The sequence below is a fragment of the Thamnophis sirtalis genome, unplaced genomic scaffold (genome assembly GCF_051295495.1).
Source record: "Thamnophis sirtalis isolate CommonGarterSnake01/CBP01778 unplaced genomic scaffold, rThaSir2_p1.2 scaffold_4, whole genome shotgun sequence".
NCBI classification, from domain to species: domain Eukaryota; kingdom Metazoa; phylum Chordata; class Lepidosauria; order Squamata; family Natricidae; genus Thamnophis; species Thamnophis sirtalis.
Window position 1 is genome coordinate 91,042,684 of NW_028261384.1, and position 22,268 is coordinate 91,064,951.

Sequence of the window (22,268 nt, forward strand, 5' to 3'; positions counted from 1 at the left end):
ATACTTGACTAGCTGCCCAGAGGAGTGAGTGCCAAAGCTGAGAGAGAGGAGGATGCTACCTGAAGAAGCCTGAGGGCCTCAGGTTTCACCATGACCATTTGAAGGCAACAGCAGCTGTTCTGCCAACAGGCACAGCTCGTCTCCAAGCTCCCACTCCCGAAGCCAGTTAGAAGGGAGAGAAAACTGGACCCTAAAAGGGTCTTTGGTGGGATATTGCTCATACCGTCAAACAGTAAGTAGGCAACAAAATCCCAGTTGCTGGCTGGCAGCTTTCATGCCTCACAAATCGTCTTCTGCTCTTTTCTCTCCCTGGTACAGGATGAGTTCCTTAACTTCCATATCTTCTTGCATGGCTGATTATTCATGTCTAGCTTTGATCGCCCTGGGGGAAATTATATGTTGTTGTTGCTGCTGCTGCTATCCCATCTTTGGCAGAAGGAATGTTTGGTTATGTGTGTGTTTCCCCCTCCCCTCAAAAAAGCAAAAAGATAACCTTCCTCCTTTAAATCCCCGGTGATTATAACGGGTCACAATGTTACAATGTGGAAAGGAAAAGAAGGGCCTGAGGGGAGAAGTGGGGAGAGGGCAAAATAGAAGAGAGTTTTGGAGTGAAAAGGGGTCTCTGTGGACCAACTCCATGTGCAAGAAGAGGTAAAGGACATGGCTGAGATGTCAAAGAAGCTGCTTAGGACTTACAACGTGCTAAAACTCCATCCTCTTCATGCTTCACAGGATGATTTGGATCTTGGCTTTAAAAGCAGAAATACCCCAGCTCTGGGCGTCTTCATCTATCAATCTAAATATAAATTCAGGCCACACAGGGGGTTACATGGAAGGACATATAAGTGCTATTTGCTAAGGCAGCATTTAGAAAGTAGGATATGTTCTGAATCTGGATTTCAACTGTGAAAGCATCGAAGTAAGAATCCAAACCTTCTAGTATCCTCTTGACCTGGAAGTCTCAGAAATCAACTAGGTCGCCCAGTAGTGTTACTCAGATAGTAACAGAGACAAAAGAGACATCTGTCCAAGTTCAGAGACATTCTTCTCTGTATTGATTACTATATGTTTGAAGGATGAGTTTAGGATTGAGCCCAATATCCTGAGGGAAAGGGAAAGTCAACGAACTGTTCTTATATTGGGTGAATGTCATTTCTTGCTTGGATATTACTGATATTCCCTGTATGCAATTTGATATGATTGGATCAAAAGCATAAGAACATTACTCAAATGTTGTGGTGCATGTGAAGTCTCACTAAAAAAAAAAGGGATCTTTGTGCCCAGTTATGACATGATATGATTCATTCAAGTGCTTAATGTAGAACAAATGATCTTATTTTCTGCTTTTTAACTGTGGAGGGCAAGACACGTTTCAACCCAGCCCTTTGGCTTTTTGACGGAGGAAGGATACAGTTTCTGTATGTTTCGCAAGGAGTTCACATCCATTCTGTTTTGGAAGCTGAAATAGGCAAGCAAACTACTCTTCAACTACCCCGTTCCCGGACCCTGTCAAAATGGGAGGGGAAACAATAGTAGATACTTTTTTTGCCTTGATAGAGAATATTGTGCTAGATGACTTACCATTTTCCCACATAGAATATCCAGAAAAGAAAAGAATTGTTTATGTGATAGCCTTCTTAAATAACAACTGTAATTCTTATTTTCCTGAAATAACAAGTGCTGGGGCTCAAGCCAGTGTGGAGTTAGGTGAGAAAAGTACCGTATTCAGCATAAGATCAAAGGTACTTTAAAATGTGCACATTGTTCAGTTAAACTTGGTTCTTGTTGGAGTCTGCTAGCAAATCATTGTTTTAGTTAGGACTCATTCAAGAACCCTGATTGGTAAAAGCAGAGAGGTGGGGGGAGAACAATATAGGAAGTCTTTGACTTACAATTAAGCCCAAACTTTCTGTTGCTAAGCAAGACAGTTAAGCTAATTTTGCCCCATTTTACAATCTTTTTTGCCATGGTTATTAAGTGAATTGCTGCTATTAAGTTAATTAAATGAGTCTAGCTTCCCCATTGACTTTGCTTGTCAGAAGGTCGCAAAAGGTGACCACATCATGAACCCGTGACACTGCAACCATCATAAATATGAGTCAATATCCAAGCATTGGATTTCTGACCACGTGACCATGGAGAAGCTGCAAGTTTGAAAAATGGTCATGTCACTTTTTTCAGTGCCGTTGTAACTTCAAACAGTCACAAAATAAATTGTTTCTAACTCAAGGAGTACCTGTATATTAATCTGTTCACTTAACTACCATACTTCATGCTGATATTTCCTGTATCTTTTCAAAGAATTTTGGGAATTATTATATACGGAAATGCTAAGAATCTATATACTACTAAAACTCTACTGTTTGCTTGTAACCTTCAATTATTTCTTCATAGGATAACAATTTTTGAATGAATTGTATCTCAGATGAATTATCCTAAAGAAACCCATTCAAAATCTGGGAATTGTTACTCCCATAGGATTGACAATTTGCAAAGTTGTCAATGTGATCATCATTTCCAATGCTCCCTTCCAGCTTCCCACAAGGAAAATAAATGTGAAAGCTCGTAGGGAGTTGGAAGTCACTCCTACTCACACTGCTGTTTTGCTTGCCCATGTCAGTTCTTAGTTCTTAGGAAATGTCTTTGACACGATGACCCAACAGATCATGTTTGTCTAGTTTTCTATTAAAAACCCTCAGATCTTCAGATCATGCATTCAGACAATATGCTAAGGTAGGCTAAAGTGTGGTTTATGTGTTAATTATGAGAATCTAGCCATTTCTAAAAATGGGAAATAGTTAATCACATATTATACGTATATTATATACATATAACTGTATGTTGCTAATTAATGTTTGAAATTCAACACATTGCATAAACTCAGTTTTAGTGCTATAGTTCAGAAGAAGCTCCTCTTATAGTTCCGGAATGCTTCTCAAGGTTTCCTTAAACCCAGTGTCAAGATTCTGATGATGAACCCAATCAAACCAGCAAGTCAAGAACACAATTAACCAGATCTCTTTAAGTATAATTTTATTGAGTACATCATTTCAGCACGCATAAAGCAAAACCAACTCCCACATTTTTTGCCTAATTAAAGAATGAATTATTTCCTCCCTTCCTTTGTCCAGGTCACATTGTCCAGTTAGGTGTTCTGGTGTCTCTATGGCAGCTCCTTCAAATCCTTGCCAAACATCTGTTGAGATGACCTTAGCTCCCATGGGATGATTTCTTGTTTTCATCTGGGCTAGCATTCCCTCCCCTCATAGTTATGGCAAACTGAGAAATGAAAAGATGGCTGCATAGGCACGTTTTGAAGTTGGCAGACCCCTAGAAAGTAAGAAGCACCTGAAAAATAATAAGCGTATACATTAGCTATTTCAGAGGGTAGGTTGGTGTGTAGGAAGGGCCCCTTGGCTTCTGGGGATATTTTTCATGAAATTTCTCTACTAACCTATCTGCTCTTACGTTCTGCACTTTTACCCCTGGACTCTAACATTAGGGACCCCTTCCACTGGCCTAGGTATTGGGGTTTCCCCTTGTACAGCCTTGAATGCAGAATTCATTTAACCTCATAGTCCCCCCCCTACTGTAATCAGACTTGGGATTATTTTAGCTACTGACCTTTGTTCAGACCCCACCACTGACTTCTTATGATTTTTACTATGGGGATTCACCATCAGATCCATTCATCTGCATAGTCTACAAATATTTAGGAAGAGATTGTCATTTTTTCTCTTGCAGAGTAAAATAGCAGTCCTTTAAAGACAAGCTTCATGAACTTGGCATGCTGATGATGTATTCAGCTTGGTTTTCACCAATCTCAGTAAAAATTCTAAAATAAACCTATGTGAGTAAGAATGCTCCTTCTAAAAGACCCACAGCTCTTTTTAATTTCTTTAAAAATATAATATACACCACTTCAGACAAATGGTTATCCAATCTCTTCTTAAAAACTTCCAGTATATTGGACAGTGGTGGGTTGCCAATTTTTTTACTACCGGCTCGGGTGTGTGATTGTGTGCTCGTGTGACACTTCTACACATGTGCAGAAGCATCTGGGTGGGTGGGTGGAGCCTCCCGCTGCTGCTACTACCGGTTTGCCAAATCCGGGCTGAACTGAAGTTAACGCACCTCTGGTGTTGGAGCATTCACAACTTCTGGAGGCAAGTTGTTCCACTGATTAATTGTTCTAACTATCAGGACATTTCTCCTTAGTTCTAAATTGCTTCTCTTAATCAGTTTCCACCCATTGCTTCTTGTTCTACCCTCAAGGGCTTTGGAGAATAGCTTGACTCCTTCTTCTTTGCGGCAACCCCTGAGATATTGGAACACTGCTATCATGTCTCCCATAGTCCTTCTTTTCATTAAACTAGACATACCCAGTTCCTGCAACCATTCTTCATGTTTTAGCCTCCAGTCCCCTAGTCATCTTTGTTGCTCTTCTCTGCACTCTTTCTAGAGTCTCCACATCTTTTTTACACTGTGATGTAAAAAACTGGATGCAATATTCCAAGTGTGGCCTTACGAAGGCATTATAAAGTGGTATTAACACTTCATGTGATCTTGATTCTATCTCTCTGTTTACGCAGCCTAGAACTGTGTTGGCTTTTTTGGCAGCTGCTGCACACTGCTGGCTCATATTTAAATGGTTGTCCACTAGGACTCCAAGATCTCTCTCACAGTTGCTACTATTGAGCAAGGTACCACATATACTGTATCTATGCATTTGGTTTTTCTTGCCTAAATGTAGAACCTTACTTTTTACAACGTTGAGTTTCATTTGTTAGATAGTGCCCAATGTTCAAGTCTGTCAAGATCCTTCTGTATCTTAAGCCTATCTTCTGGAGTGTTGGCTATTCCTGCTAGTTTGGTGTTGTCTGCAAATTTGATGAGTTCACCATCTACCCCTTGTCCAAATCATTGATGAAGATGTTGAAGACATCTTAGTAACTAAATTACTAATATTTAATATTTTGAAAATTACTCATTATTCCATCATAATAATATCCCAAATGTCTAGGACTAGTAATAAGGCCAAATATTAATAAAATGTAATCAATCCTGGGATTATATTTCAAAATCTCTACAATTTCTAATCCTTAATTATTTAAGTTCACAATATACTTTAACACACTATTAATAATACAATTAGATTACCTAATCCTAAACTTCCATTTACTAATCTTATCTTATTTTTAATTATAATATATTCTATTATCTGTTAATATGTATGCTACTATTTTCCCTATTTGTATTTTCCATTTTATCTTTTTATTAATATATTTTATCATTATCCATCATCTCTTAACCTTTTTGGATTTCCATTATTTATTGATTTTTTTAATCACCCTTTTATTTCTCTCTCTTGGAGTCTTATAACTGTTTTTGATATTTTTATACCTACTGAACATTCCTTTTGGGTTGCCCTTTGTCTCTTTCTGCTGTATTATTTGAACACCCATCGATAACACTTTCTTTTTTTAAAAGAGATTTTTCTTTTTTCTCTCTAAAACTTTCTTTTTAAAAAAAAGATTTTCCTTTTTTCCTCTGTTCTATTGTAAGCTTTTAGGGAATTATATGATTGAATCTTACTTATTAATCCTTTCTCTTCATTATCTTTATCTTCTTGCATCTCCTTTTGATTTTTTCCTTCCACTGTTTCTTCTAATTTCTTATCTACTTTCTGAATATCAGGTTCATCCCCCCCCCCCCTTGTTGAGTGGCTTCTACACTCATTTCTTTATTTTTAGACAATCCCCTTGTCTCCTTATTGTTATTTATAGTTTTAGGCATGTTTTTGAGTATCAAAAGACCCATAGCTCTTGATTGCCCTCATAGTTCTCAGTTGTTATGTTTCCTATGTAACACATGTTTTTTAGAATCAGAAAAAAAAGGGCGTTGGCAACTTACCTGATACGCCTCTTCTAATAAGGTGGAGATAGCATCTGTGCATGGGTTGACACTGTCAGTGCTCTGATTGGACTGAGTCTGATTACTAATTAATTAACCACTATATAAGCCGCTCCATTAGTGGTACCGCCCAGTTTTCCGGCGAAGAAAAAGAAAGACAGACTCCTCGTGTTATCCCAAGAAAAAACAAATTTAGTAAGTCAAAGAACAAAATATTACAACATGCAATGGAACCCTGAAAGGCCTGAGTTGAACTTCTGAAGAACAACAGTCTCAGGAGTACAAGGAATATAAGGAATACAAGAAATACAAGGAACAGGCAAAGAAGGGCCGGGGCTAGATGCTATCTCTACCTTATTAGAAGAGGCGTATCAGGTAAGTTACCAACACCCTTTCTCAATAAGAGTGGAGATAGCATCTATGCATGGGACATAACCAAGCCCCATAACATTCAAGGGTGGGTCAGCGACTGTTCCTGGATTGGTCTAGCCGAATGAACTGCCTGGAGCACTCTCCGTCCGAATGCAGCTTCGGATGAAGCAAACTTATCAAGTTTATAATGGTGCACAAAGGGGGAAGGGGAAGTCCACGTAGCTGCTCTACAAATCTCCTCCAGAGAAGCCTGCGCTGCCCATGCCATTGTCGTGGCAGCGCTCCTGGTAGAGTGGGCCGTCACCCCAACTGGTCTTGGCTCCTGGTGCGAGTCATATGCATCAGCAATGCACCGCCTGATCCACTGCCCAATGGTGGCTGTAGAAACCCTCTGACCCAGAGAAGAAGAATGGAAAGAAATAAACAGGGACTCTGAGTGACTGTGGCCTGCCGTGCGCTCAATGTAAATGCTTAGCAGCCGACGCACATCCAACTTGTGCCACTCATGTTCCAACTCATGAGTGGGAGAGGGACAAAAATTTGGAAGAACAACCTCTTGAGTGCGATGAAACCAGGACCCCACTTTAGGTATGAATGAAGGGTCCAGTCTGAGAACCACCCTATCCTCATGGAACCTACATAGATTGAGTTGACTGCCCCCTTTAAAAATCCCCTGACGTTGGGGTGATGTGTCAATGACTGACCCCCGTCCCAAGTGAGTACGCTGTTAAGGGCTGCCACCTGTCACCTATGGGTGTTGGGAGCTAGCCCCTTTTTCAACCCATCTTGCAGAAATTCCAGAACCTGGGGGATGGTAGACTGAACTGATGAGATCTGCCTGCCCACGCACCAACATGAAAATATTCTCCAGGTGGTATTATAAATGCAGATTGTGGACGGCCTCCTGGAGACCTGTATGGTGGAAATAACCCTATCAGAAAATTTTCCGTCCCTCAGCGCGATCCGCTCAACCTCCAGACGGTTAGCTGCAACCACTGGGGTTTTGGATGACAGATCAACCCTTGGGTGAGAACAACCCACTCTGGTGGGATTCTCCAAGACTTTTTTTACTGAGAGCGACCGCAGGTCGGTGAACCAGGGGTGCCGAGGCCAGTGAGGAGCCAGAAGGATGACCTCCACCTCCAGACAGATGATTCTGTGGATGACCTTGGGGAGAAGAGGGATCGGGGAAAATGCATAAAGCAATCCCCTGGGCCAAGGGCAGTGAAGGGCATCCACTGTTTCCGTTCCCGGTATGTTGAAGCGTGAGAAAAACCTCGGCAGCTGGGTGTTGTCCACGGTGGCAAACAGGTTGATGATGGGGAGCCTGAACAGTCATGTGACCTCCTGAAAAAGACAAGGGTGTAGACGCCATTCGGCTTGGTCAAGCATAGATCTTCTAAGCCAATCCGCCATGATGTTAGTGACACCTGATATGTGTTTAGCGGAGATGGACCTAAGGTTCCTCTCAGCCCAAGAAAATAAGAGGTTTGCCTCAACCATGAGGTCACCAGATCTAGTACCCCCCTGTCTATTGAAGTGGGCGTTAGCAGTCATATTATCCATAAGAATGAGGACATGACAGCCCAAGATCAAATCCCGGAAACTCAGTAGTGCCAGTCTAATGGCTCGCAGCTCCAACCAGTTAATACTCCTTTCAGCTTCCTCCCTTGACCAAATACCCTGGGCCAATTGGGTACCTATATGGGCCCCCCAACCCTGAAGGCTGGCATCAGTGGTCACTGTCACTCTATCGAACGCCCTAAAATGACATCCCCTCTCCACATCCGAGGATCTCCACCAGTCGAGCAACTGTCAAATCTCCCTGAGCAACTGAACCCTGGCCAAGGAGGCACTGCTGTCGGCCTTCTGGTAGGGGAGGAGGAACCATTGCAGCTCCCTCGAGTGTAACCTAGCCCAGGTACTATGGAGAAGGTAGAGACTATTTTGCCCAACAGCTTAGATAGAGTGGCCAAGAATGTCCTGTGACTGCGTAGCACCTCTATCACCAGTTGCCTAAGGCTGTTGACCCGGTCCTCCAAAGGAAGACCAGACCTATCACTGTGTCTATCCATGCCCCCAGGTGTAAGATACAAGTAGTGGGGATAAAGTGACTTTTGGCCTCATTGATGGAAAACCTGTGTTCCCTCAAGACTCTTAATGTAAGGTGTAAATCCGACACCACCCCGTCCCTGGAACTAGATTGACTCAATATATCGTCCAGATACAGTTGGACCCTGACCGGGACCAAGCATAGATGGGCCGCTAACACTGCCAAAACCTTAATGAATACCCGGGGTGTGGAGGAAAGACCAAAGGGCAAAGCCCTATACTGCTAATGGTGCGACCTGTAGCAAAAATGCAAGAATTGCCTGTGGCCTCTCTGAATAGGCACATGCAGGTAAACCTCTGTGAGGTCAATAGAAGAAAGAAAACCACCTTCCTGAATACCCTCCAGGATAGTCATCAAGGAATGCTTCTTGGAACACCTGTATTTAACAAACTTGTTTAATCGTTTCAAATCCAAACTGGCCCCCCACCCTCCAGAGGCCTTAGGTATGACAAACAGAACAGAATAGAAACCCCAGCTGGCTTGACCGGTAGGTACCTCCTGAACAGCCCTGATCTCAAGCAAATGCTGTATGGTGGACTGCATAAAGGATCTCCTCTGGGGATTGTTAGAAACTGGGCAATGAATAAAAAACTTTGGGGGTGTAGAAATAAACTCCAAGGCCAGACCAAACCTGCCCATGGCCTTAACCCAGGCATCAGTGGTCGTGACTTCCCATTGGTCAGCGAAGAAACGCAACTTGCCACCAATGGGGTGCTGTTCCTAGGGGGAATTAAGGTCTGCGGTAGTATCGCTTACCGCCTCCACGAAAGGGGCGCTTAGACTGGTTACCTCTCTGCTGCTGACACTATGGCTGTCTATAACTCTGAAAGGATCCCCCCTGTGGGCGATATCCCGATGGGGAATACTCATGTTGTCTGCCAGACCCCCCATACTCCTGGTTGCGAAAGGCTTGCCTCCTAGGATAAGGAGTTGATCGCGCAAACCCTCTTTTAGGATTGGAGGGGAGGATTTTACGCTTATCCTTCCCCTCGATTAAAAGGGGAGTGAGAAAATCCCCAAAGAGTGTACCCCCCACATAGAGCTTGGACACCAAGCGCCACTTATGTTTGACCTCCATCTGCCACTGTCGCAGCCACAAGATCCTGCATGATGTCACCGATGATGCCATTGCTTTAGAGGTGAACCAGTTGGCACTCAGAGTGGCGTCCGCTGTGAATTGCACAGCGGCAATAATCTTGTTCAGGTCCTGATGGGACCGTGAATCCCCGACTGGGATTCGCCCCTGCAACTGCTGCAACCAGCTGAGGCTGGAACGGGAGAAGAAGGAAGCCGCTGTTGAAGCCTGCATCGCCCAGGCAGCTGCCTGGTGGCCCCGCTGGATGACCTGATCGTCCCGTCGATCCTCAGGTTTGAGGATATCCTCCTGTGCCCCAGGCATGGTGGTATTGGTGTAGAGGACTGCGACAGGTGGGTCAATCATTGGCCATAACAACACCTTGTTGAGGCGGTCTGCCATGTTGTAGAAACATTTGTCATTGGCTGATGGGTCTGGGCCTGACGTAGGCGTGGACCACTGGCGCTGGACGGTGTCAACAAAAATTTGTGGGGCCAGAATGGTGTCAGTTTCCAGGTTGTGTTCTGTAAACCAAACACTGGTAGACTGGGGTTGAGGCGTGGTCTCCTTTGTTGTCTGACCCCCCCAGTTTGGATGCCACCTTGGCCTTCCTTGCAGAGTAACGGCGTGAACAGGTTGGATAGAAAGAGGCCTGTACAAGAGGACTTATCTGCGACTGCCCCCCCCCCCCTCTGATAGCTCGACATCTCTGATTTCGCCTTCCTCAGAGGTGGGGGATGAGCAGTGGTCAGGTTCAAGCATGTGGGCAGAATCTGAAGTCGGTGGGAAGCCTCCTGCATGTGTAGGCCCCTGAGCTGCTATGGTAAGTGAAGCTTTCTCCCTCAGGCCAGCTGCGATCCCTTGCTTTATAATATCCTGACAAGCAGGAGGCATGCTTTGTATAGGAGTGGGAGTATACAGGGTGGGCATGGTAGTCTCTCCTGGGTGGAGCCCAGCTGCAATCGGGGTGAATGTGGCCTCAACCATCCTGCCTTGTCCCTGCATGCCAGGGGTGCCCCAAAGGCCTGCTGTGTTTATTGGCAGCATTAGACTAAATGGCCCCTGAGCCAAAGTTAATTGAAGCTGGGGCAGGGGCTGGGTGGTGGCAGCACCCACGGGTCTTTATCAGAGTGGCACTGGGATGGGCTCTCAGAATGCTTACTCTTTGAAGAGGCCTTAGAGGCCTTCCTTGCCTTGGAGCCTTTGTCAGAGGATCCCTTGTGTGCCGGCTTTGATGAGGCCTCAGTGTGTGTGGGGGTTTCTGTTGAGGACTCGGAAAGTCCTTGACATACGACCAGGCAGCTAGCAACAAGCCAGGCTGCGCCCTGATTGGCTGGGGTGCAGCGTTGCCTGTTGCTAGCTGCTAGAGGCGCCCTGATTGGTTAAGGTGCAGCGTCATCAGTTGCCAGACAGCTGATGGGCGCCTATTGGTTATCCCTGCTCTGACAGCTCGTTTAAATAGCTGTCAAGCAGGGATGGTGCTGAATCACCTGTAAATAGTTTGTCTTACAATAAACCTTTGTTCGGAAGTTCTGGCTCTCGTCTCTTCTCTTCCTCGATCCACTAAAGTTTCCACTACAGCCAGAAGGCCAGGCTCCCCCAGTGCCACTTCTCTGCCCCCATTAGAGGCTGACTGATATGCTGCTGTCAGCCATTCTGCCCAGGGAGCTGTAGTGGGTGTCAAAATGGCGACTAGCTGCCAGCCCTGGCTCCGCCCTTTTTTCAAAATGGCGCTCGCACTTTTTTTCACTGCAGAATCAAGGCCACTTGTGCTGCGCTAGGCCTCTGTAAGGCCTGTGAGAAGCACGGAGTGGACTGTGGCCTCCCCATATCTGTTCTGCTCACCGCCGCATTTTTTTGCCCTTCAACTGCCTCTGGGGCACCCCGGCAAGTCTGCGCACGCCACCCAGCTGCTGAGCGGCATTTCGGGCACTCTCCCCACGTGGCCGTCTGTCAAAGGCCTCTACAGCCATTTCCCGCCGCCGCAGTGGTTAGCCACAAGGACCAGGTGAGGTGAGAACTCACTGAGGCAAGCAGGGGGAAAGTGTTAAGGCTGTGAACAGGGGTCCTTATTTCTCCAGTCCAGAAGCCCCAGAGCTCACCGCAATGGAGAGCAGGGTGACAGATTCGAATATAGACCTCAGTATTTATCCTCTAACAAGTTGTAGAAGAAGCCAAGGGTAACACGACTGTCCCAGAGTGAACTGAGTCAGAAAACTGGACGGTACCACTAATGGAGGGGTTATATAGTGGTTAATTAATTAGTAATCAGACTCAATCCAATCAGAGCACGGACAGTGTCAATCCATGCATAGATGCTATCTCCACCCTTATTGAGAAATAATAGCATCCTAGACAAATCTTACTGCATTCTTTGATAAAGTGACAAAATTAATAGGGTAGAGAAATGCTGCAGATATAATTTACTTGGACTTCAATAAGACATTTGATAAATAAACTACAACCTACTACTTGATAAGATAGATGAATGTGTGATAAACAACATCATTACCAGATGGATTTGTAACTGGCTGATCAACCACACTCAATATATAATCATCAATGGAACTGCATCTACATGGAGGGAAATATGCAGTGGGGTACCACAAACTTCTATCTTAGGCCAGTAGTCTTCAATATCTTTGTCAATGATTTAGATGAGGGGATAGATGATGAACTCATCAAATTTGCAGATGACACCAAGCTGGCAGGAATAGCCAACACTTCAGAAGATAGATTTAAGATACAGAAGGATCTTGACAGTCTTGAACATTGGGTGCTAACTAACATTATTAAATTCAGTAGTGGAAAAAGTAAGGTTCTATATTTAAATAAGAAAAACCAGACATAGAATAGGGGTTACCTGGCTCAATAGTAGTAACTGCGAGACTGATCTAGGACTCCTAGAGGACAATCACTTAAATATGAACCAGCAGGGTGCTGCAGCTAGCAACAATGTCAATGAAATCCTAGGCTGCATTCACAGAGATAGAATCAAGATTATGTGAACTGTAAATACCACTTTATAATGCCTTGGAAGACCATGCTTGGAATATTACATCCAGTTTTTATCATCATGTATAAAAACATGTTGAGGCTCTAGAAACAGTGCAGAGAAGAGCTACAAAGATGATTAGGAAACTGGAGGTTAAAACATATGTAGAATAGTTTCAGGAATTGGGTATGTATAGTTTAATGAAAAGGAGGACTAAGGTGATATGATATTAGTGTTCCAATATCTAAGGGACTGTCACAAAGAAAAAGGGTCAAGCTATTCTCCAAAGGACCTGAAGGTAGGACAAGAAGCAATGTATGGAAACTAATCGAGGAGAGAACCAACCTAGAAATTTACTGACAGTTAGAACAATTAATCATAATTCAAAGAAATTGGAGGAAGAATTGGAAGTTCTAGTCCTTTTCATAGAGACAGTAAAAAAAAATCAAAGTGATGTTTGCAATCATGGTATGATCAAAGTTATTTCTCTTTTTAACATATAGCACTATTTTTACACACATACATCATGGATGCCCCTGTCCATCTCTAGAAAAGCAAATTTCATTGGTCTATGCTGGAAAAAAAATGAGATGGGGCAAGATTTGCACACATATTATATAATGTTGTCCTTCACTCACATGATCTGCCTACACTGTATCTCTTTATGAGGTGCTTCTTTAAATACAAAAAAGTCCTTATCTTCGTATCATATTGCCCACCATAATACTCAGTGTTACATTGGTAGCTGTGAACAGACTGTCTTCTCTACCATGAGCATGAGCTCTGCAGGTAGCTAGTGTATCAATTATCAAAACTTTCTGCATTCAAATTACTGATAATTTCCACTAATGGTTTACATAATTGCAGTCATTGTTTTGCAAAGATGCTAAATTGTTATGAAAATGTGGAACAGAAAATGAATAAGATATAGAAATTTTGACTTTGTTAAGTGCCTGCTCCAATCCAAACATTCATTAATAGTATCTGCTTTTTAATTAAGCATCCTTGATACTGTGGATTTAACATTCTTTTATCTCGCATTTATCTCAGTACAGCTTCTTCTGCAATGAGAAGCTTGTAAGATCAGCCAGGTTATGTCCTGGTGTTACTTTTTAAACTGTTCTCCGGAAGGGTATTTTAATTCTGGCTCTTATTTCACCTCTAAGATTCTCATCCGTTAGGAGTTAAGTCCGCTTCCTTCAAGGCATCACATAATCTCAGAAAGTAAAAGAACATTCTTCGTGCAGGTTTCAGAGCCGGAAGTTTAACGTCTGACATCAGTACCATAGCAGGAAATAGACACAGCCAACCCACATTGGGTTACAGGGACATTTTAGGTTTGTTGGAATCTGCTTTTTAGAGTTGCCTTTCAATCCAATACTTAAAGTTAAACATTTGGAAACGTGACTTCTTCTTTACTGATTTTCTTACTTATTTCTTTACTGATCACTCTGTGATTGTTCCCAGATGTGTGATCTGGTTATACTGTACTTACAAGTTATACCAGAAACTCATATAGTGTTCATAGTGAGAGAGATTTTCAAGATTGCTTGATTAAACCCAACAGTGGTTCTTTCCCAATCTATTCAACACTCCTTTTTTTCCCAATCAGCTAGAAACAGAATTCAATACAGGTAGTCCTCAACTTATGATCATTAGTTTTGCAACCTTTTTTGCCATAGTTGTCAAACAAATTGATGCAGTTGTTAAGTGAGTCACACAAACTTTGATCATGTATCTGTGGATGCTGTGATCGTCATAAGTGTGAGGACTCGTTGTAATTCACTTTTTCCATGCCATTATAACTTCATACAGTCACTAAACAAATGGCTGTAAGATGACTACCTGTAATGATTTAACAGAATATTACCATAATATTTTGCAATGTCCATGCCACAATCAAGATCTATCTAAAAGATTTTGAGAATTCAGCTCGGAGAGCTGCAATGCTGATTAGTAGCTATCTACTTATAGCTGTGTGCTTTTTATTTATTTCTATTAAATGAATAGTTCCTGATTAATTAGCAAATAATAATTTTAGAAAGAGAATTTAAACTTGGTTATCTCTTTTATTTCCAAAACTGTTCAAAACATAGTGACTGAAAGTATATGTTATGTTAAGAATGTATATCAAAATAGATACAGCTGTAGTACTTGAAGGATCTTGAATAGATTGAGAGTTGGAGTGCCTAAGTGTAAAACCAATAAGCTCAATGGAAGGCTCTTAACAGATAACAACACACTGTGTGAAAGACACAGAGTCTAGCCCATCTGCTGGTATGTCAGCTATTGCCAGATACCAAGATATAGAAATTCTGGCTTCGTTAAATGCCTGCTCCAATGCAAACATTCACTAACAGTATCTGCTTCTTAATTAAGCATTCTTAATCCTGTGGATTTAACCTTCTTTTACTAATAATGTAGTGATGTACATTCTCAGTACATTATCTGTACTGATGACTTATATTTGGCCAAGAATGTGCTTTTTTTCTGGCAGTTTAAAGTGTGAACTAGACATGGAAGAAGAATCTGATACTTATCAGTTTCTCAAGCTCTGAATCAGAAAGGAGTAAATTCTATGTCACAAACTAAGATTGGGAAAAGGTTAAATCATGAGTTTAATACAATGTGCCATTTTAACCATTTGGCTTGTAACAAAAGTATTTAGAAGAACAAAACAAATAAAATAGATTTTCTATTGTGAATATAATATAGGCTAAAATACATAACGCAGGCTGAAATAGGGAGAAAGTATCTGCTGTTCTTCCAAGAACCATAGGCTGAATTATTACGGTCTCACAAAATTTTTCACATATTCAGTTTTCTAAAGAAGATTCAGTTTCAGAATGATGCCAATGGGGAATTTCCTTCTAGTGTAAATATAAAGTGTTTCTACCTCATATCTCCTGGAACTAATGTACACTGGCTACTGTGTTGCACTATAGGTCCAAATATCTAAAAATATTTAACATATACTTTTGTCTATTTAGCCTACATTTAAAAAAATTCTAAAGACAACAAAGTTAGGTTATTGATATTTTAAAGAAACATTAAGCTCTAAATATTTAACTTCAAGTACATAATTGATTTAGAAAATGAAAGCCATATAAATAGTAAAAAAAACCATGAAAGTCATAAAAAATAAATTAAATTATAGCTACAAACACATTAAATACCAGAAAAGTTTTTCCAGTAAAAATATTTGCACCTAATGCCAAAGTAATAACAAATCTCCTTAAAGAGAGAATTTCTGATGTTGGAAGCCACAATAAATGAGGTACAACTTCCATTTATAACCCACCTTACTTTAGAAGATCAGAAAGATCCATAAAGATATAGAAACTGTTAACATCTCAAATACCCTGGACAGAAGTTCAGCATTTATTACCAGGAAGGCTAACTCTGGATGTTGTGTACTCTACTCCATGGGGAGATGTTACCAGCTTGGGGAAGGCAGGTTTTGCAGTTAAAAAGTTTTTTTAAAAAACCTTTGTTCTTGAAAAAGACCTGATCAAAAGGTGTGTGAGCTAGTGAGATATATTTTATTTATCACTTCATTTTGAGTATGTATTTGAGATGAACCTGAGGGTTTAATCAATGCATTAGAAAGAGCAAATAGGGAGGAACAACATATGATAGATGTGAACATCTATGTGAAAATAGCATGAATGAAAAGTTAAAAAGGCTAGAGACTTTACACCACAAGGATCTGCATATCATGGTTATTATTGATTTTGCATAGAATGATTTTAAAATGGCAAATTTATGGTTTAAAAGCAATTTTGGTCTGAAATCTTTAAAGGGAAATTCTTGCTTAGTATAGGTAAATAGTTGCCTATTATTTATTTCTTAAATGGCTGCATGGAATTTTGTTGCAGATCTTAGTTACCTGTGACCAAAGCTGAATGCTTGTGTGGCAATAAGGGCTTAAATCCTGTTACAAATGCTGAAGTCACTGCATTGGCATCCTTTTGACTAGGTATGGTCTTGCTTTCAGTCTGAATCTCTGCAGCAAGAAAACTTTAGCAATCACATTCATTTTGGTTTCCAACTGCATCTGGAGACCTGTAGCTAAGACCCTACCCACAACTTGATAGATCTCCTTGAGCCTTCATTTATACAGTATTGCCCAATGGCATCCATTTACTTAGGAATTATTTATCCTCTACTTTTTAAAAAATGAAGCTGTTTTTTTTAGCTAATGAGAATTTGAAAGGACATGACTAGCTAATAAGTTATGGCATGCAATAGCTGTGGTGTGTGAACTGAGGCAGGTGCACATTATATGGAAAGACCACAGGCAGCTGGGTAAAGCAGGATATGAGTAAAAGGGAGAGAGGGAAAGCAGCCTAGAAAATAGACCGAAGGTAGGGCTGTCAAGTGGCAGGGTAGTGAGCCTAGCCTTGTTTTTCTTGTATATGGCTCCTCCTGCTTCTGTCCTTTCCTCCTCTTCCTTACGAGGAATGGCCTGAGTCATCTTGTTGCTGAAACCCAACACTACCTATGATGGCTCACAACAGCTGGAGAAAAAGCAAAGTGCAAAACTCTCTCCAAGGCTGACTGCCTAGAGAAGGCAAGACACATACTACCAACTCCCCTCCCCCATAGAGTTTACTTTGTCATGTCTAAAGGAAGGAGAATTCCCTCTGCTACTGGAGACCCCATCTCTCTTACAAACTGTCCTAGATAGGTCAGGTTCATAAATTTAGCATCAATACAACATAATATTCACAAATATACTGTTTACGTCTTTAAAGAGCTTTTTGACCTTTTTTGACTTCACATACAGACAATTTTCTTATGTGATAGGTCACTGTTACTCTGATTTCTTAAGTTGGGTGATGAAAAGCCTTTCTCTTTCTACATAATATCTTTTGCTTGATTTCCTTTGGCATAAACAAAAGGCACAGTTACTTGTTTCCTGTCCGTTGTATTTTGATTAGAACTGGAGATGGTATAAAGTTAGGCCAAATGTTTGAACTACAGTATGAATAAATTTCTTCTTACATGAGCTTAGTTAAAATTTGATTCTCTCTGCCTCATTTCTACATTGGTATCTATAGGAGTAGTGACTGTAGCCACCTAAGGTTATTATTTGAATAAAGATTCAAACTGATGCATTGAATATTTGTAAGCACTTTATAAATGCTTATTATTTTTTATAATATTCTATTCAGGAATTAGGACTAACTCATCTTATGTTTTCCCCCTTATATTCGTATATCTTTCAATAGATTTCATTTGCAGATTAGAGACAGCATTCTATGCGTCATTAAATTACTCTGAACTGAGGGTAGAATACAATTGCCTTTCAGGTTTTGTGAATCTAAAGACATCTAGAAAAATTTGGAGACATTTCTAAAATAATATGTTCCCAATTTCTATAAAATAAATTGTTTTTTAAAATCTTTGCTGCCATTCATAGCAATAGTAAATCTATAGTTTATAATACTCCCAACAGCATTCTTTGTAAGAATAGTAGAGTGGGAACAGTGGAAGTGCTGCCCCCCCCACCCCAAGGGCAGTGGAGTCAGGGTCCGCCTGGCCTTCTTGGTATGGTCACTGGTCCACACTGGTCCTTTGCTCAGACATCTCTACCGGCCTGGGTCATGTAGTGGAGTGGTAGTCTCTCTGTCTATCTCTCTCTCCCTTCTCCCTCTCTCTCCTTCCCTCCCCCCTCTCTTCCCCCCCTCCCCTTGCACCTGCTTCCCTTTCGTCCTGCCTCTTTTCCTATTCTCTCAGGGCTCTTTTGCCATTTCCCCCTTAAGCCTCTCAGGTCTCTTTTTATCTCTTTCTCTAGGTCTATTTTCCTATCCTCTCAGGGCTCTTTCACCATTTCCCCCTTAAGCCTCTTTTCTTACCCTCTCAGGTCTCCTTTGCCATTTCCCTCCTTAGTTTCTTTTCCTACCCTCTCTCTTTTTATCCCTTTCTCTAGGCCTCTTTTCCTACCTTATTTATTTATTTATTAGACTTATATACCGCTTCATAGGGCTTTCTCTAAGCGGTTTACAAATTTTTTTAGCAAATTGAGTCAGCAACTTGCCCCCACAGTCCGGGTCCTCGTTTCACCCACCTCGGAAGGATGGAAGGCTGAGTCGACCTTGAGCCGGTGAGATTTGAACCACTGAACTGCAGATCACAGTCAGCTAAAGTGGCCTGCAGTACTGCACCCTAACCACTGCGTCACCTCGGCTCTTAAGAAAGACCCCTTCTAAGGGGTCTTTCTCCATTTCCCGCATAAGCCTCTTTTCCTATCCTCTCAGGCCTCTTTCACCATTTCCCCCTTAAGCCTCTTTTTCTACCACATCAGAGCTGTTTTTAACCCTTTCTTTAGGCCTCTTTTTCTATCTTCTCAGGGCTCTTTCTCCAGTTCCCCCTTAAGTCTCTTTACCTAACCTCACAGGCCTCTTTCTCCATTTCCCCCTAAGCTTATTTTCCTATTCTCTCAGGCCTCTTTCACCATTTCCCCCTTAAGCCTCTTTTTCTACCATCTCAGAGCTGTTTTTAATCCTTTCTCTAGGCCTCTTTTTCTATCTTCTCAGAGTTCTTTCTTCATTTCCCCCTTAAGCCTCTTTTCCTATCCTCTCAGGGCTCTTTCTCCATTTCCCCCTTAAATCTCTTTACCTAACCTCAAAGGACTCTTTCTCCATTTCCCCCTAAGCTTATTTTCCTATTCTTTCAGGCCTCTTTTTATCCCTTTCTCTAGGCCTCTTTTCTTTAGCTCTCAGGCCTCTTTCTCCATTTCCCCCTAAGCTTATTTTCCTATCCTCTCAGAGCTGTTTTTAATCCTTTCTCTAGGCCTGTTTTCCTACACTCTCAGGCCTCTTTCTCCATTTCCCCCTAAGCTTATTTTCCTATCCTCTCAGGCCTCTTTTTATCTTTCTCTAGGCCTCTTTTCTTACGCTCTCAGGCCTCTTTCTCCATTTCCCCCTAAGCTTATTTTCCTATCCTCTCAGAGCTGTTTTTAATCCTTTCTCTAGGCCTCTTTTCCTATCTTCTGAGAGCTCTTTCTTCATTTCTCCCTTAAGTCTCTTTTCCTATCCTATCAGGTTTCTTTCTCCATTTTCTAAGCTTCTTTTCCTACGCTCTCAGGCCCCTTTCTCCATTTCCCCCTAAGCTAATTTTCCTATCCTCTCAGAGCTGTTTTTATCTCTTTCTCTAGGCCTTTTTTCCTACCCTCTCAGGCCTCTTTTTATCTCTTTCTCTAGGCCTCTTTTCCTACGCCCTCAGGCCTCTTTCATCATTTCCCCTTTAAGCCTGTTTTCTTACCCTCTCAGGCATCTTTTTTCCCTTCTCTAGGCCTCTTTTCCTACACTCTCAGGCCTCTTTCTCCATTTCCCCCTAAGCTTATTTTCCTATCCTCTCAGGCCTCTTTTTATCTTTCTCTAGGCCTCTTTTCTTACGCTCTCAGGCCTCTTTCTCCATTTCCCCCTAAGCTTATTTTCCTATCCTCTCAGAGCTGTTTTTAATCCTTTCTCTAGGCCTCTTTTCCTATCTTCTAAGAGCTCTTTCTTCATTTCTCCCTTAAGTCTCTTTTCCTATCCTATGAGGTTTCTTTCTCCATTTTCTAAGCCAGTGTTTCCCAACCTTGGTGACTTTAAGTCCTGTGGACTTCAACTCCCAGAATCCCCCAGCCAGCATAGCTGGCTGGGGAATTCTGGGAGTTGAAGTCCACAGGACTTAAAGTCACCAAGGTTGGGAAACACTGTTCTAAGCTTCTTTTCCTACCCTCTCAGGCCTCTTTTTTCTCTTTCTGTAGGCCTCTTTTCCTACGCTCTCAGGCCCCTTTCTCCATTTCCCCCTAAGCTAATTTTCCTATCCTCTCAGAGCTGTTTTTATCTCTTTCTCTAGGCCTTTTTTCCTACCCTCTCAGGCCTCTTTTTATCTCTTTCTCTAGGCCTCTTTTCTTTAGCTCTCAGGCCTCTTTCTCCATTTCCCCTTTAAGCCTGTTTTCTTACCCTCTCAGGCATCTTTTTTCCCTTCTCTAAGCCTCTTTTCCTATCCTCTCAGTGCTAAGTGCTCGACTTGCGACCGGTCCTAAAGTCCTTGACTTATGACCGGCCGTAAGTCCTCGACTCACGATTGACAGCTGGCAACAGCCTAGCCGCGCCTGATTGGCTAAGACGCGGCTGGTTGAGCCCGGGCTGCCAGAGGCACTCCTATTGGTCACCCTTCTTGACAGCTCCCATATAAATAGCTGTCAAGCAGGGTGAGGTGCTGAACTCCCTCTGTATATAGTTAACTGTTGCTGTTACCCAATAAATAGCTGTTCGCTTACCTCAGCCGCCTCATTCGAACTTCAACGACGGAAGTGAGATGCTGACAGTCCCTGCCTGAACAGCCACTAAAGACAAGGAAGCAAAATTATTATTTTTTCTTTTGAAAAGAACGACTATTTTTACCTCATGCCGCAACAGCCATGGCTTCCCTTCCGCCATTCGCTCCATTTGGAACCGCCGGTGAGTCTTGGGTCAGGTTCCTGGAGTGTTTTGAATGCTTCCTGATTGCTAACAATAACCACAACCTGTCCTCGGACCACAAGTGCAGCTTCTTTTTGAGCTCGTGTGGTCCCAAAATGTTTAATACAGCCAGGGCTCTCGCTTCGCCTTGGCCATATACGTACTCAGCTGAGACATTCTAATAACTAAGCTAAAAAACCACTATGCTCCGACGCCATTGAGGATTGCCCGCCGCTACGCATTTTGACAGTGTGTTCAGAAAGACTCTGAGATTGTGAGCCAGTTCTTACAGTCTCTACAGATGGCGGTGATCCAGTGTGTGTTCGTCGACCTCGATGACTCTCTCATGGAGCAATTTGTCTGCGGAGTTCGAGATCTCCTCTTGAAAAGGAGGCTGTTGGCTAGAGCCGTTGAACTGTCAGATGGATGAGATGCACCACATCCAGCTGCCACCTCCGCCAACCCACAGAACCTGCCTCATCGATGAGCTTGTGCCCCTCAATGAGTTGGAGGAGGACCAGGTGGACCGCTTGAGAGCTGTGCCCAGATGCTTACCGCCACAGCCGGCCAGACATTCTGCCGTCACCGCTTGCTTGGGTTGCAGGGGCAACCACCCTCACTCTGCATACCCTTTTAAAGCTGCCATTTGCTGCAGGTGCTCCAAGAAGGGGCATTTGGTTCAAGTCTGCTGTGCTACATTGCCGCTCAACCTGCAATCGGACGCCTAGCTTCAGCTCTACAGCCAGCCGGCACAGCCGCGCCTCCAGCAGCACTGCCACCAGCAGCGGCAGAAGGACGGCTGTTTCGCTGTCTCCAGGAATCCTCCAGACACCCCTGCGGAGTCGGTCAGCAAGGCATTGGCCAACTCCAAGAAAATTACCGTGTCCCTGCTGCTGGAAGGGGCACTCTGCATCATGGAGGTCAACTCTGGCTCCTCCCGCACCCTCCTGTCATGGGCCACTTTCTCTCAACTGTGCCCGAACATTGACTGTGCCCAGCTGCCTCCGTCCGACACCACCCTTAAAGTCTACCAAGGCAGGTAGGGCAGGGTGGGCACTCAAATTCTCACCCTGGGCTGTCATTCTGTGTGGGTAGACTATGGAGCTTTCCATGGCAGTCCTCCCATCCTTATCGTGGAAAAGATGCTGCCTGCTCTGTTAGGGCTCGATTGGTTCCCCTTGCTGGGCCTGTCACTCTTGGGGGTGCATCAGACCACGGCCGCCTCACCTAGCATTGAAGACATTATTGCAGAATTCGCTGATGTCTTCGGTGGGGGAATACAAAGGGACCCCTATTTCCCTGAATTTGGATCCCCAGGTTGCTCCTATCAGGCTGAAGGCT

The 22,268-nt window shown here is 42.8% G+C and overlaps 1 protein-coding gene across 1 annotated transcript in view; it reads left to right on the top strand.

Moving 5' to 3' along the window:
• The first annotated feature begins 135 nt into the window (after positions 1-135).
• LOC106551420 (sodium channel protein type 4 subunit alpha) overlaps positions 136-22,268 on the top strand; it is a 103,059-nt gene continuing 80,926 nt past the window's right edge. Inside the window, exon 1 of the mRNA XM_087713380.1 lies at positions 136-232. The gene's annotated coding sequence lies outside the window, so the exon portion shown is untranslated. The remainder of the gene's footprint in view (positions 233-22,268) is intronic.